Source organism: Solanum pennellii, chromosome 4 (genome assembly GCF_001406875.1).
Source record: "Solanum pennellii chromosome 4, SPENNV200".
NCBI classification, from domain to species: domain Eukaryota; kingdom Viridiplantae; phylum Streptophyta; class Magnoliopsida; order Solanales; family Solanaceae; genus Solanum; species Solanum pennellii.
In genome coordinates, this window is record NC_028640.1 from 66,202,678 (window position 1) to 66,217,064 (window position 14,387).

The following is a 14,387-nucleotide window of genomic DNA, read 5'->3' on the forward strand; positions in this document are numbered from 1 at the left end:
GTAAAAGTATGTTGCTTTGACGTTTTCTAAAATTCAACTTTCTTTCTTAATTACCTGTTAGACTAGTGTTCTTGATTTAACTAAAAAGAGTCATTTTAAAAAGATATACAAGTCATTGAACTTTAGATTATGAACTTCCAAGTGTGAAATATGAAGGCATAGAAAAAATAAATAGAACTAAATAGTTCTTGGATCACATACTTACACCCCTTACTTCATTGAAAAATAGCAATATTTCCTCAAGGTAAGATCATTTAAAAGAGGATTCTTGTATCCATACATGCTCTTACTGGTAAAATACACATAATCAACTGATGAAACTACCTTACAAATTTATTTTTTGAAACTTTAAGAATTTTAATTTTGTTTCTAAGATATGAAATCTATAAATAATATATCAATCTGAACAATCTCGAAAGATAAAACTATAAAAGAAAGGTAAATGACGGTTTCCTCTCTATTCTTACTCTGTCTCTCGCTAAATTTGTGATCAATTTCTAAAAACTTTTTATGACCTACACATGACTGCAACATATCAAGAAAATATTTAGGATTTTCCTATGAAATTTTGGAACATTGATTTCTCAACTGATGACATCATTTTTTATGCATCATTCAATGATATTTTTTGAAACCCTACCCATAATGATGCATTTCAAACACCTAGATACATGCCTGACTATCTCGGGTCGAACTCGGGTTTGGACTCGGGTCAGATGGACCCAAATATCTTTGGCAACCGATAGGGAATTTTTATGATGCTTCTGGAACTATCAACTCATCTTCGGGAGATTATCATGGGAAAGCTATAGGATCAAACCTGCTCCATATGGACCCTAATTGCTTTAGTCAACCTGCGAGTGAATTAATTAGGAATTATAGCGGTTTTTTTAGAAATTTCAAGTTGACGTCGGGTGAAATGAACAATTTTTCCCCCAATCAGGAAGCGGTAGTTATGGTTAAGGAGATGTCATCGCCAGGGCTACTTCGTAGTTTGAGCAGCTCAGGAGTTTTCGATGAAGTGTGTGTATTGTTGCACCGGTTTCTACCCATGTCTCCGGGTACTTGAACGTGCCATCAGCGAATTGTGGTTTCAATCTCTCAAAAGGGTTGAATAATCTGTTGAGTTCTAACAGATTGATACATTCTTCCTCGAAGTTAGGAAGTAATTTAGAAAAGGTGGAGTTGTAAAATAGAAACTCAATGCTAATATAAACAATTGTTGTTATTTGTTGAAAAGGAAAAAACATAGTGAAGACTCGAATAATGTAAACAAACACCAAAAATCCACTACATTTTTCTTGAGTGATAATGTTAATAATGATGAGGACAAAATGAAGATGGCTAGAAAAACGGGGGAAGTGCTCACTTGTCAAGGCAATTAAAAAAGCATTATGTTTAGGAGTTAGAATACTTCATTCACCAATTCAACATTTGAATGCAAATATATCCTATGAAACAACAGAAAATGTAACTCTAAAGGCACAATTTGTAGGTACTGATGTAGCTCCTCAAGTGCATCCACCCCCCGAGATGTATCCCCATACTCCTCCATGGATGTCATATACACCACCTTATATGGTGAAGCGACTAGGATAGTGACTAGGATAGCCAGTAGTGCCTGCGCCAACAAGTAGCAAGAAAGTGGAGAAAAACAGGAGTAAGGTGAAAATAAAGAAGGTTGCTAGTGTTAGCTTCCTTGGTGTGTTGTTCTTCATGCTTCTGTTTGGTGGGTTAGTTCCTTCATTGAAAGTGAGATACGGAGGTATGAGGGAACCATTTATGAGTGAAGATTCTTGTGAGTGGATTTTTTGGTAACATCATGGAAGAGTTTTGGTTGTTGATGGGTCTGTGAATTGGACTGGTTATTTTGGGAATATGATGGAATAAATCATCTCTTACATTGTGGTTGGGGAGATCAGGGTGAAATCAATCAAAAAAATACCAATAAAGCTTCAGATAAGTTTGTTTACGTTGAAAATGGTAGTGATCCTCTTGCAGCCTCTTTGTACATACCGAGTAATGATAAACTTGTCAATATTCACTGGAACTCGATAATTCAGTCTATATTTGTAAGTGAAAAAGCCATGACATCTCATGGAACTGCTGATAAGAAAAATGATGAGGCAAACCTTACAGTTCCTGGAGATTTAGCCATCCTTGCCTTTATCAAAGTCCTGCAGCGGGACAAAGGACTCTTGGATCCGAACATAGAAGAAAAAGGGAAATTACAATCCTATTTTGCTGAACAAAGACAAATCTAGATACGTAAAAACAAAAAAAAATTGCACATTTTACCAAGGCAAATTAAACCTTGTAAGTCGGTGAGTTAAGCGTAGAACGGTGGTGGATAAGAATTTGGAACTCAGCACAACAAGAAAATCTAGTCATCACATTTAAAAACAGAGACATTTCAAATATCAACCCTAACCACAAAACAGGAAATAAAATAATTATAACAAAAGGGGAAATTTTTTATATAATCTCATAAATAGAAACACAATAGAAGGATAAAGCTTACCAATCATATTAACTAACAAATAGAGATAAGAGAGATGTTTGACTTCATATAGAAACAGTTGATTTGTGCTCACAGTACAAGGAAATTTGATTTTATGCCCCTTTTGAGTTAAAAATTAATGAATTAAGTATCTGACTTGGTATAGGAACAATTTGTTTTCTTTTTAAAATCCAATTATACACAATTTGAAAAGAAGCAAATTTTACCAAACACATTTTTTACAATTATATTAGGGCAAATGGTCAAATCTTGCCCTTCTTCTATTGGAAATATTTTAAAAATACACTTCGTTATATTTTAGGTCCAAATATACCCTTCTGATTATACTTTGACACAAATTTATCTTCAATTTTAACGAAAAACACGTGACAAGCTCAAAATTAAATAACGTATATCGAATTTCAAATATTTATTCTTTTTAGAAACTCATTTCCTCCGGTTTTTTTTCTTTTCTATGCATCTTCTTCTTAAAAGAAGCTAATCATTTATCGTATTCAAAAACTAATATTTTTTTTTTATTTTTTTCGAATTGAGGTTTTTCTAAATAATAATTATCATGCTTAACCTCTTCTAAAAAGTGTCAATACTAATCAAAGAAAATACACTGTTGAGATATGTTCTAAAAATTTTCAGCATCCAAAAATCGATAACTCCCTACATTCATTAATTTTCTTGTACTTCTATAATAGTAAGAAAATGTGGGTACAATGATCAATTTTATAGAAATAAATTTGAAGATTTTTAATTTGTGAGGGAAAATGCAGCACAATGATGTTGTATGATGTGCATATTTTATTATTTCTAGTACAAGAATATAAAAAGAGAGAAAGGATAATGCATAAGTATCCCCTAGCCTATGATCGAAATCTCAGAGACCCTCCTAAACTTATCTAAGATCCTATTACCCCTGAACTCATTTTATTCGTAATTTTGTGCACCTTTGTGCTAATGTGACACCTTCAACCACCCAAGTTGGTTGTGTTTGTACACACTCGCCCGCCATGTGTGTAAATAATTTTTTATAATTAAAAATTATTTTTAAAAAAATATTTCTTATTTTTAAAAAATATATATTTGATAAATAAAATTAAGAAAAATATTCTTATTTTTTATCTTGTATTTTAATTAAATAACAGTTTTTTACCTTGTATTGAAACTATTTTTTTTACTTACATTCATTTTTTTTCTCTTCTATTTTTCTATTTAGTTTTTTTTTGGGTCTTTCATTTTGATTTGATTTCAAATGTCGTGTATTTAAAATAAGTTAATTTTCAACGGATATCAAAAAACGTGAAGAAAATCAAATAAAACATAAAAATATTAAAACATTAAAATTAAAGGATACTTTTAGATTATTTTTTTAAGCATACACAATAATTGAAAAATAATTAAAAGTGAAAAGATAATAAACTAAAAAAAATTTAATTGAAGAAATTAAAATAAATATATTACAAGGAAAGAAACAAAAATAATTATATAATATTAGTTTTATTATCAATAAATATGTGTACTAATTAATTACAAAGTGACCAATTAAAAATGACATGTGTCCAATTTGTTCACTCATCACTTGTTTTCAAGAGAGTGTGCACACTCTCAAGGACATGTCAGCGTTTGTGGTGTATTTATTCCATTTTAAATTAGTTTAGGGGTAATAGGATTCTCGTTAAGTTTAGGTGTGTCTCTAGGATTTCGATCATAGTCTAGGTGTACTTATGCATTTTCCCAATTGAAAATGAATGGGAAAATGAAAATATCAGCTCAAAACGGAGGGAATGAGTTGGGATGAGTTACACAAGTGAGTTTCTAAGCAAATTTGAGAGTAAATAGTTTTATTTTGAGTTTGTCACATGTTTTTCCGTCAAAATTAAGGGTATATTTTAAAGTATAATGAGAGGGGTAAAGACTCAAAAGTATAACATGAGGGGTATATTTGGACCAAAAGTATAACGAAGGATATATTTAAACTATTTCCTTTAGTATAATGGTATATTTGACCCTTTGCACATTACATTATCATAGTTTTTCAGACCGTAAGTTAATAATTTACTTTTTATTTGTTTTGTTCTTTATTTAGTTTGACTGTAAACTTGCATCTTATAAGTTTTGGGAATGTGGGCTGCACGTTTGTCCCATATTACTATATACGATTTGTAGCCAGTATAAAATTGTAAATTAAAAATTATGTATTCATCCACATGTACATAATTTTAAATTTTTTTCTAATTATATACATACTTATTAAAGGAGTAGATATTATGTCCCTTTCATAAAGTTGTAAACAAATGATTCATTACTATTATCAACCCACTTAGTTGGCCGTGGTCCCAATGACGGACCGTTAGTGGCACATACTTGTTAAAGGAGTAGATAGTATGTCCCAATTTCATGAAATTGTAAACAAATGATTCATTACTATTATCATAATTATAGATAATCTATAAACACAAGAAATGCTAGATCGCGGACCATTGAGGGGAGGGTCCTAAACTAGTAGTCACTGGCCAAGAATCACAATCCACTTACTGGGTCATGGTCCCAACACGGACCATTAGTGGCGCCGTGGTCGGCTTTAGTTATATTTTAAGTTGGGGTCATTTTGGTCTTTTTCCCTACGCGTTGGACATTTAAGTAGTGTCCTTTAACTCCTAAACTATGTTGTTTTACTCAGTTTAAGCCTAGTGACTAGTAATTTAGTCAGAACTTACCCTAATCGATTATTCACAAAAATTCGACAAAACTTAGAGCATAAATAAGAGGAAACTCTACCAATCTTTCAAAAACAAGCAAAAGATTTTCTTCAAGTTCCACCCCCGAAATCAAAGGATTTCTCTTTAGGTTTCGTCGCCAGGTATGTAGGATTTCAATAGTGGGTTCCTTACATCCACTAGGTCTTTATAATTCACTTAGATTCTTTATATATCTTTTAGACCTAGGGTTTTCTAAAACCTTAAGAATTGTTGTGAATTAGTTGTTATAGTATTTAAATCGAATTATCATCTTTTTTGGAAACGTTGCTTGGTTCCTTGCATGAAACTCAAAGCTCTTGTTGTGTGGATTTTCTTAGTTCATGAATTACACTTGCTAGGCCAATTAAACAGATAAACATTCCCAAGATTTCAAATGTTACATTGTCAGTATCTAAATGTTGCATCTCAGATTTGCATGTCAGAATATTGAGTTATCCAGTGTTTCAATTATTTGTATCATATACATTTCCAAATGGTAGTAGAATTAGCACAGATTCGGACTAGGGTCAGACTATCCTCATAGTCCCAGAACTACGTGCCTCCGTAGGATTATAAGTTCCCTCTGTTGGGCATCAAATTTAGTAATCACACCAGTCACACATTTATACTCATGGCAAGGCATATTTGGTCCTCTTGATAAGGCATATACTCATGGTGTGCTAGCATTTGAAGTAAAAAATGAGGTTGAAACAGTTGTACGTGTGCCTATTCCACCTGGGAGATATGGTGTGTTGACTCAGGTGATGAGCTATCCTATGTAACTATTTACAACGATTGCGGGGATGTTTTTATGTTAGATATGTACGGAGGAATGGACATGAGTCTGAATCGTAGTGTGTGCGTAAACCTTTGATACAAGAAGTCACGGCAAACATTGGAGAAAGATCCCTTTGTTGGAAATGGTACTGTGTTGTGCAACGTATTACCATGTATAAACAGTGGTGATGCCATTGTGGTTATCTATCTTTATTACCTGAATGGGTAGAAGGTGGAGATCTACTATTATGACTCTGAGACAATTAAATCCTAAGAGAAGATTCATACCGTACACAAACATCCTAGTTGCGATACATGAGCTGAAGAAGTAGTTGTTTTGTTGCCGTCAAGTAGAATTCTCATGTTTAATTTCATCTTCTTATGTTTTTATATGTTTGGATTCCAAGTACTAACACATACTTTATGCTACATCCTTTCATGATGTAGGTTCAGGTATTCAGCATCCAGATCATGCATAAATCCGTATCCAGTAACTTCAATGATAAGTCCTCATACTTCGAGAACAATAGACATATTTTTCATATTCAGTCTTTTATTTCAGTTTTTAGTTTTGCTAGGGTTAGATGGGGCATGTCCCAACAACTCTAGTATTAGATTCAGCTTTAGCTTTGAGTGAATGTTCAGTATCTGTGAATCCTTAGCAAGTTATATACATTCATATCAATTTTGGGTATTCTCCACCTTCAGTTATCAATTGATTTAGCTTCCGCATTAGTTCATCTTTTTCTTAGAGATTCTCAGTATGCTTATGATATGCAAGCTTCAGGGTTAGCTTGGATCACTCTTGATTTTAGGTCCCGTATTAAAGCAAAGGAGTAGCCATTGGGCATGAAAATTCACAACACTATGTTAAGTGACTATAAAGTAACACAATCAAAATCCTTTTTTCAAAGTACTTATCTTTTAGCAATCTTATTTAAATTACTTGTATTTTAAAAAAACATATTGCTAACTATTCGAGTATTATCAAACTCATATATTAATAAAAGTTTATCAATTAAGTAGCACTTATAAGAATAATAACACAAAAACAAATAAAAAATTCCATCACAATACCAAATTACATAAAAATATGAGTTGCATACCAAATTTATTTTAAACAACCATACCTTCACTCCAAAATGGAAAGAAAAACTTAAAATCATAAGCGCACTAACATAAGACAGTTCTAAAGGAAGAGAAAATGGTCAAAAGTCCCCTCAATCTATAATCAGATTTCCAACCACACACACACACGCATGGTAGCATATGCCAAACCTATCCACCCTTATCATCCCAAAATTGACGAGCCATTACCACTTCTCCCCGCCGGATTCATTATTGTTAATTTTTTAACAACTCTCATGTAAGAATTTTGAAAAAAAATAAAAAATCCACCATCTCCAATAACCAAAAAAATATTTCAATTAGATTATACTCATAGTGTTCTTGATGGTGGTATGAATATTCTCTTTTTTGAGCTTTTTTATTTGAAGAAATGGTGGAGAGCTCTTTGAGTAAGTGGAGGAGCTAATAGTGAAGGCGGATAAATTACAATGGCATAGGTGGAGATGGTGGCGGCAGCGAAATTCTCGGACTATGTCGCCGGCGACGACATATCCTCCGGAGAGACAAAAGAGAGCCCCCAATTTAACCCCAATATTTTCTACAAATCAAAGTTCTCACCAAATAGTTAGGGCTAAAATATGAATGAAGAACAAAGGTTTCTCTTAAAAAAAAGTTCTACATGTGAAATACACCTGTCATCATAATAGTGGTACCTCAGATTCTACTAAACTTCAAACTCACTTAACGACACTAAATTATACAAAAAAAATGGAAGAAGAAAAAGAGTCGAAGAATAGGAAAAATTGTAGTTGAAAAATGAGAGGAAGTCCCTCTATTTATAGTCAACAAAGAGTAGTACGAACAAATACTGACTTATTGAAAAAGCCACAACTCTTTGAAAAGTCACAACTCATTGAAAAATCACAACCCTTTGAAAAAATCACAACTTATCGAAAAAGTGACGACTCATTAAAAAGTCACAACCTAAGTTAGGGATATTATAGTAATTTAACATTCAGGTAAGGAGTATATGTTTTTAAGGTAAACTAGTTTCAGGAACGTGCGTTGCACGTTTGTTTCTTAACTATTTTATAAAATTTGTACTTGATAGACTTTTTGTTGGTATTTATTCATGTCACATTATGTTAAAAAATAAAAGAAATTGCTGCCATAAAATGTCCTTGGAAAATTAAAACCATTTCCAATCTTTATATAGTTCTTTTTCGGTGGTTTTTGGGTTCCTTTTCAACTTACTTATATAAGTGAGGTCTTGTACATATGCATCCTTACTTCTAGCATGTAACTTGTAAATGTAAATATAAATATAGAGAAAATTTTTACCATGGACCCTTAGTTCAAGCAGTACTTTACTACTACATAAAGAAAGATTATTGAGAGAAATAAGAAAAGAAAATTTATTAACATAAAATAGTATTTACATCTTAGAACTGAATTTCACTTGAAATTGGAGAACGAAAACAAAACAAAAATTGTTTCTGAGATTTACTTTAAAGGAATAGAAGATTATTGATGAGCAAATAGCTTAATAAAATTACTTCTTTGCTGAAGGAGTGATTAGATATAGAATAAACTTGTAAAATTGAACAACTCAATATTTCATAAAGATTTAGTTATATAAAAGATTAGGTGGAAAATTCACCCTTCAATCAAGATGAATGAACATGGTATTAACATATGACAATATAGTGGAAGTATCAGCGTAACTCCAACAATCCTTTGTCACAATCTACATATTATTTATATTGTATTCTAATGATACATGATCTTTTTGTCATGCTTTCCCTATTAAAGCAATGAAATATTAGAAAGACTCTAATAAGAAAAGACAACAATCTAAAATATTCACTTCTATATACATGCAAAAAGTATGAAATACAAATTTATAAGTAATACATATCATTAAAACAAATCTAGAAAAATGGCCATTATCCAACTGCTTGAGCTTTATCCCTATTATGTATCTTGCAAATTAATGAATTATATATATAGTTAACGAAGAAGTTGAGGGATAACATTAATTAGTACATGATAGGACATTAAGAGAATCAACATACTTATTGGAGAGAAGTTTGATGGTCACGTACGTCAGTTGGTGAAACTAATAAAATTTATCAAATAAATTGACTAACATCTCGAAGAGAATTAAATGGGAGTAAAAGAAATGACGGATAGAAGTTAATCTTTTTTTATCTTCTTTTAAAATGATTAATTAACTTTTGAAGGATGTTATCTATTATTATTGTTTTATATTATTTTGATTTATTGTAGGGATAAAATGGTAATTCTAGTTTTGTACTTTGAGCTTTCCTAATTATAATATAATATGATATATGATATAGATATAGATTCAGATTTGGTCTATATAGAACTATAAAACTATAAAAGAAAAGTAACTCTAAGTTTCCTTTCTATCCCTACCCTGTCTCTCCCTAAATCTCTTATCAATTGCTGAAAAACACTAGAAATGGTTGATCCACTATCGGCGGAAGAAGCGAACTTCATCGGGGTGTTCATCTTGAAGTTTTACCTCTTGACCGTACTTTTTACACCCTACACATGACCACAATACCAAGAAAATGTCGAAGATTTCCCTGTGGAATTTCCAAATGTTAATTTCACAACCGATGCCATGATTCTTGATGGATCATTCAATGATAGTTTTCCAAACCCTATCAATGATGATGCATTTCAAAACTCCTCCATGGATGTCATATACACCATATTATATGATGACCCGACAGGATATCAAGTGCCACGGTTCCCATTCCAAAGTTGAAATAACAGGCACTAGCACCCGCGCCAAAAAGTAACAAGAAAGTGGAGAAAAAGAAGAGTGAGGTTAAACAAAGAAAGTTGCTAGTGTTAGCTTCCTTGGTGTGTTGTTCTTCATCTTGCTCTTTGTTTTTCATCTTGCTCTTTGGTGGGTTGGTTCCTTTATTGAAAGACAAATATGGAGGCATGAGGGAACCCTTTATGAGTGGAGAGTTTTTTTAATTGGATTTTATAAAAAAACATCTTGGAAGAGTTTTGACTATCGACGGGAATGTGAATGGGACTGGTTGTTCTGGGAAATACGGTGGTAAAGATCATAGCTCCCATTGTGGCTGGGAAGGTTAGGGTGAAAGCAATCTGAAAAATACCAATAAGGTCGCAGATGAGTTTGGTCATGTGGGCAATGGTAGTGATCCTCTGGCAGCCTCTCTGTATGTCCCAAGGGATGATAAACTTGTTGAGATTGATGGGAACTTGATAATTCAGTCCGTATTGGCAAGTGAGAAAACCATGGCATTTCATGGAAGTGCTGATAATTCAATCCGTATTGCCTCGCAGGTGATTTAGCCCTGTTATCCCAGGAATCTATCCTTGCCTTTATCGAAGTCCTGCAATGGGACAAAACATTCCTGCATTGGAGGAGAGAGAGAATGTAAAGTCAACTATGCAGGAATGGTACCTTGAAGATTTTGCCGGTAACTGCTGTTAAATCTGGACTGACTATTAATTTTTATCTTTTTTCCTTTTTTTCAGTGTAAATAAATTCCTCTAGTGTTTGCTTTTAGAATTTAGGATCTTTTAATTGCTTTAGGTCATACTAAATTCATGTTTTGGAATAGCCTTCTGCTTTCCAGTATATTAATTGATTTTTGTGTTCATTTGGGCAGGACCTTTGTTGAGTTCAGGCATGTGTACAAAAGTGTTCGAGTTTGATGCATCATCTTCTGCTAGAGATAAATCTATGGAATAAAGGCAGAATGACACGTGCCTCCATAAAAATAGAAGGATCCTCAATGGCCCTCCAGTTTCCCTTTCTAGACCCTCTTATAGCAATTCTGAAGAATAAACTGGATCAAATGGAAAGCAAGAGAACAAATCACTTTCTTCCATGGTAGTTTCTATTCTGGTTGATGGTGATGGCATCATATGTACGAAGTCAGTCTCTTAGATATTCGTTGTTGTGCTTACTGATAGTGTCAAATATGTAACCTATTCTTGCATTCTTCCATTTAAAGGATCTGCTCCTCTAGTGAATGCCCCTGAAGATGGAGTGTTCATGTATCAGAAGCATGTTGGTCGTCTTCTTTATGTGTCATATGTTTCTGCAATAATAAAACATTCTCTCATTATCGAAATAAGAAAGCGAACAATCCTTTAAATTATATATTTTATCTTTGTGCATTCGATATTTACTAAAAAATGACAATTGTAGTTGTCAATTCCTTACATTAGCAAATAACCAGAAAACATTTTACTTTCTCCGAAACAATATGACATCTTACCTGGGAAAACAAAAGCTGGGAACGTCGGTGAATTAAAAAAATAAGGGTAGAATGATTATACAACCACACACCCAGCAGAAAGAGAAAAGAAATGATAAAAGAAGAGAACACATCCATAGAGAGGCACAGTCGATGTTGTCGACATAATAACAAAACTCATGAAATAAAAATTGAGGTATTTTCTTAATTTATGATGTGTTTTCTTTAGTTGTGTGTTTGTTGTCAGCTTGATCATGACCCATATCTAGCAACTCAACAACAATACAATTGAAACTTCTCGCGTAGCTTATATGTTTTCCTTGAAATCTACTTCTCTCATCATGGATGGATGCAATGTCTGAAGCATATTCAATTCCTTAATTAGGTTAGTCATTTGAGAAATCACATCATAAAAATTAGGTGTCATTAACGTATAACAAAAGATGATTTTCTAATGAAAGATGTATCTATCGGAATAGAGTTAGGGTGTAACTATATTTTTGAGTGATACCGGAGTACAATTGTTCTTAGTCTGTGTGGAGCTGCAAATTGTTCTAAATTTCTGTGTTGTACCGAGATTCCAGTTATCTCTGGAACTCTTACGTTGTAATATTGAATTGATTTTCAAAAATAGTAAATATTATGTTGAGCTATAGAATTTCAGGAGACAAAAAAATCAGGAGAGCACACTAAACCGAGTACAAAATTTGTGAGGCTTCTAAATGAAAAAAGAACACTAAAAATATTTCAGCCAAGATTTTCTTAAAAATCAAGGCTGCAACGATTTCTTATGTCTTCAAAAAATTCTAAAGCAATGAGATGAAATAATAAAGAGCACGACAAAGATGGAGTTCTATGACGTCCTGCAGATTCTGAAGCTTGGTTTTGTTTTTGTATTTGTTACTCCCTTGATTTAGAGAATTGATTGAAGCAATAATTAACATATATCTGAATGATGCGACTGAAACGACTAATGTCTAAAGTAAACTCTCCACTAACTAGAATAAAGAAGATATAAGTTTTGTTGGGACATGACTTCTAGCTATTGCAAATCAATTAATTGTCTTGATGAAAAACCTAACTACTAACTACTTTTTTGAAGTCTCCGAATGAGAAGGACTCACCAAGTATTGACTGGAAAGTTGCAACCTTCCTAGCTACGAGTTTGAGTTAGAACGCCTGAATCTGCTTCATAAAGGGATGCAACACAAAGAAAAGTATGTGGTATGCACTGAGTATAAGGTGACACTAAGCATAATCAGCAGAGGTGGCAACATGTGACACGAACTTATGATTTTCAATCATTATAAACAGAGTGAAATAAATGAAAGACATTTGTAGAAGTCATGACTGAACTTCAACTCTATAAACAAAAATAAAGGAAAGAAGAAGAGAAGAAAATACTTTCTGGCGGAAGGATGAGTTTTGATTGAACTAAAATGGTATTTAAATATTTAAAAAATAAAATAACAAAAGCCTATAACTAAGCAACTATATTGCACATGATTGTACGATGAACAAATTAAACTCTTAAAATTGCAGCTCAACTCCTATACAACATCAACTAACTTAGAAATGTTGAAGACAACTAAGAAGCATATAAAATGTCGGGTCTAGTTGCAGTAAGATATATATGAGACAGCCAACCAATCTCCTGTAAACAGTCTCATCCACTTTTTCAGCTTCATCATTCGAGGAAAGGCTCAAAATACTCCCTCAACTTTGGGTTAAGGCTCAAAGTGATCCTTGAGTTTTCACATGGAGCACTAATAGTCCCTCATGTTTGCATGGAGCACTAATAGTCCCTCATGTTTGCATGGAGCCAAATAGATAGTCCCCTTCTATCTAGTCAATCTTAACATTTACCCAGGATCTAACCTTTACCCAGGAATCAACTCCCTATTTGGCTTCCAATACTGACTTAGACATAAGAATTGACTCCTGACCCTGATTTGGAATCCAATTTAGACTCACTACAAAAACAATACAAATAGGAATTAGTATGAAAATTCGCATGAAACTTATTTTTCTGTAAATTTTCATACTAATTCCCATGAAAATCCCCATATAATCCACAGTTTTCTTGTAGTGCCTAACAAAAAGCTTCAAACTTTCACACTATGTTTACCAGAAAAAAGAATCATCGGGATTTCAATTTTGTCAAGTTTGAAGCTTGTGAATTTAATTTTTTAAATATAATTGTAGGACTTATAAAAAGAAATTAACAAATCATATCTTACAATTTTGCAGCTTAAGTCGATTGCTCCAAAGTCCTGCGTTGAATCACTAGGAATCAAAGATTGATTCAAAAAATAAATGTATCTTCAGACAAAAAAAATTCTCTTTTTTTCTCCTGATTTGTGTTTCTGTTGTTTTTTTAATTTTTACATTGTCTCTCACAGCCTTTTTTTTACCGTAAAAGAATAAATCCTTTTATAGGGGAATTGGGAAGTTTTTTGTTTTATAATTGTCCCCCCCCCCTTCCTTTTTCAAATAAGAGATATGTAATTCTTATCTCTTATCAGACAATGATCACTTGGGTCGGTAGGTGACCCATGACCCTAAACTTACATCTCCCACTTCGTACATGGTGGACAAGACCCAAGCTAATACAACATCAACTAAACACACAATTCATACAACAAATAGTTCATGCGACCTGTGAGCATCAAGAGTTTAATTTAAGGTTTACTAAACTCCATATAGAAATTCAACCACATTTAGAAAGAATTCACTACTTATTTGAGAATACTATTAACCCAGACTTTATTCACTACTCTAGTAGCTACTTATTTGATCCCTCATCCTCTTAAGGAAATTAACTCGAGTTCATACTTAACTTTATACACACAATTACACTGAATTCCAGTATGGTTAGTTCAATAGCCGGCTTTTGTATACAAGTTTATTATTCATTTATTGTCTTTCCTTTCTACTTGAATCTATCTACTCATATTCAACTGTTTCTCGTACATGCACTGCATCGCTGAATCATTCATGACTATTATTAACATGCTA

At 32.8% G+C, this 14,387-nt stretch overlaps 1 pseudogene; it reads left to right on the plus strand.

Moving 5' to 3' along the window:
- The first annotated feature begins 955 nt into the window (after positions 1–955).
- LOC114076910 lies at positions 956–11,266 on the plus strand (annotated as a pseudogene).
- The last annotated feature ends 3,121 nt before the right edge of the window (positions 11,267–14,387 follow it).